This window comes from Procambarus clarkii, unplaced genomic scaffold (assembly GCF_040958095.1).
Source record: "Procambarus clarkii isolate CNS0578487 unplaced genomic scaffold, FALCON_Pclarkii_2.0 HiC_scaffold_98, whole genome shotgun sequence".
Taxonomy (NCBI): Eukaryota; Metazoa; Arthropoda; class Malacostraca; order Decapoda; family Cambaridae; genus Procambarus; species Procambarus clarkii.
The window spans coordinates 1496182-1499225 of NW_027189131.1; the positions used below are offsets into that span (position 1 = coordinate 1496182).

Sequence of the window (3044 nt, forward strand, 5' to 3'; positions counted from 1 at the left end):
AGGTAGCATGACGGAGGCAAAAACAATGAGTGTCACCTTGAGACAAGGGGACAGAACAACACACAAACTCGTTCAAAGCGAGAGGGAACTCAGGGGTCTTCTCCATTGAACCCCAGTGCCCCCCGTAGGGCTTCCCAGGGACCCTAGACTGGGTCTGCTAAGGTTATCCCAGGCAGGGTACCGCTAACTATCATCAAAGCTACCAAGCAAACTGCTAATGCTGAACCCCCAGGATGTGTCCACTCACGAGAGCAAGCAGGGGGTACCACCACACACAAACAACCCTAATATATGGGGGATGGAAAACCAAGGCAGACCTCCCTCCCACTCCCCCACCAGGTAAAAAGAAAAAGAAAAGAAAAACCTCGCAAGAGAACAACATACCCAGAGGGAACAGAGCTGGCCACTGTTATAGATGAAAACTAGCTATGCAGTACCCCCGCGCTCCACCAGTGCAATAACTATCACTTACCCCCAGGCAAACAAGGGTGGAACCCCCCTTCCCCAAACACTCGGGTCGGCCAATCGCCAAGCAGCGAAAGACCAAAAGAGGTAGACCCCAGGTGATTTGTGAAAGATAACCCCAAGCCCCAAGGACAGTACTTAAAGGGCACTCAGGGAAGGGGACCCCCCTAAGCACATACAGTTCGAGTACCTGTGAATATTACTCCCAGCACACACGCCACAGTAAGAGCAGTACTGAAACCAATAACAGCACTAGAAAGATAGCAGCTGGAGCCACAATGACTATGCACGATCCCATCAACAGAAGAACTGTGGTGTGGATCGCCGGTGGGGGGGTCTGGGGCTCCCCTTTCCACCTCCTGGGGAGAGGGGAGTTGCACAGACCTGTGGCGCGACTCGTGTAATTACCTAAGTGTAGTTACAGGATGAGAGGATGACGTCATGCTTGTTTGCTCGTTTTCATCTGGGGAGCTCTGTCGACTCGTTTGGCAATTTTCATTGTTTTAATCAGATTAGGGGTTTATTTTGTGGCGCTTACCTTTCTGGGTGCCTGTCCCAGTCGATGGCAGATAGAAGCATTTGTTCATGTTCTTTGTAAAAGTATCATAAAGCAGGACAGATGAGACAAATATCATAAAAACTGAAGAGCAGATGAGCACACACATGTATGTATTACAAAAGAAAATCCACAAATTCATTAGAAATTGGCAGGGCAGGCTGAGGAAGTAGGTAGATGTAAAATGTCTGTATATGGCGAAAGAACATAAACCCAAGACTGAATAAACGATGTTAAATATCCATGCCAAGAAGACAAAAATATGTTAGGATACAATTACCATTAAGACACCACAAGCAGGTCCGTATCCTGCCGTGATGACTAAAAGAGTTGGTTATTAGCCACAATGTGTAGGCAGTCTCATGCCAACGGCCATACCACGTTGAGAACACCGCTTCTCGTCCGATCAGCGAAGTTAAGCAACGTTGGGTTTGGTTAGTACTTGGATGGGTGACCGCCTGGGAACACCAAATGCTGTTGGCAATAATGTTTTTTGTTTTGTTTCGTTTGTTTTTGTTTGAATGGCTGGCTCCACGGGAAATTCACGGAGTTGTGTGGAATAAGGCCTGGTAAAATGAATTAATATGTATGTCATGTTTAAAACAAACTCGCTTAATATAGATAGTGTGTGAGGCTTTATTCAAAAACAAACAACCAAAACCAAACATGTTGTATATATATATATATATATATATATATATATATATATATATATATATATATATATAATTATATATATATATATATATATATATATATATATATATATATATATATATATATATATATATATATATATATATATATATATATATATATATATATATATATACATATATATATATATATACAGCTTAATCCGGGTTTGAACTCGCAACTCCAAGAATACCCATCACTTATATACACTTTACCACTGGACCACAGCTGCAGGACACTTGATGCTGAGGTATCAATTTAATGATGTAAATGCCATTTCCACAAATAAATGATAATTTAAAAGTATTTGTAGGTACAAATCTTTTCTGTTTAAAAGGCTACAATATCAGTTACTGATATAATTTGTGTTAATGTTTCTATACCCACAGGAAGGCATATTTTTGCTTATATGTAAGGGGTACGGAGAAGGAATCCACAGACCATCATTCCCCTACCCCCCCCCCCCACCCACCTACTACCACCACCACCACCACCACCACCAATCACCACACCTAACCGAAAACCCCCTAACACATCAACCCTCCCCACAATCAACAGGCGAAATAATAACCCTCAAATGCCTGCCTGCCTGCCTGCCTGCCTGCCTGCCTGCCTGCCTGCCTGCCTGCCTGCCTGCCTGCCTGCCTGCCTACCTGCCTGCCTGCCTGCCTGCCAGCCAATACTAACGGTCTTCTCAGAAAGAAAATCTCTTTGTATCTGTATTACTTGATGAAATGTATGATTCTAATAATGAAAATAAATAGTTATGTCGGTTGTATGAGCATAATGACCAATATGCACATGATATGAATGAATTAAATAGTGTAGTTTTAAAGTAATTAGGTTGTAGACACATTAAGCGGATATGATATTTGACGCGTCCAGAACTGGTGATTTTTGGTTTAGTTTTAAATGCACCACCACCACCACCATTGCTTCCCCAGAGCCTAATTAAGGACCGGTAAAAGGAGTCAATATGTATGTCATCTATAAAACCAAAGAATGAATAAAAACACACACACACCCACCTACATAATAGTATTAGGAAGATTGTAAGGGGAAAAAAAAGTATTATTCCCGTTGGGTCGTTTGAACTCGCAACTTCCAAAACGCCAGCCACACACCTTACCACCCAGCCACCACAGAATTGGTATAATTGTGCAACTTTAGTTATAAAACTAAAGTTCGCTCACATTGTATTGATAACTTAAAGGATTTTTTTTTTTTGCATGTACAAATCTTATTGTCTGTTCTATGAAAAGGCATGATGTAAATTATGAATTTTTTGAATGATTGAATTGTAGGCACATTAAGCGGATTCGATATT

At 41.5% G+C, this 3044-nt stretch overlaps 1 non-coding gene across 1 annotated transcript; it reads left to right on the forward strand.

Annotated features, from left to right (window-relative positions):
• The first annotated feature begins 1385 nt into the window (after positions 1 to 1385).
• On the forward strand, positions 1386 to 1504 carry LOC123750345 (5S ribosomal RNA). Its single transcript, XR_006772007.1, has one exon. It is a non-coding gene; the product is annotated as a 5S ribosomal RNA (ribosomal RNA).
• The last annotated feature ends 1540 nt before the right edge of the window (positions 1505 to 3044 follow it).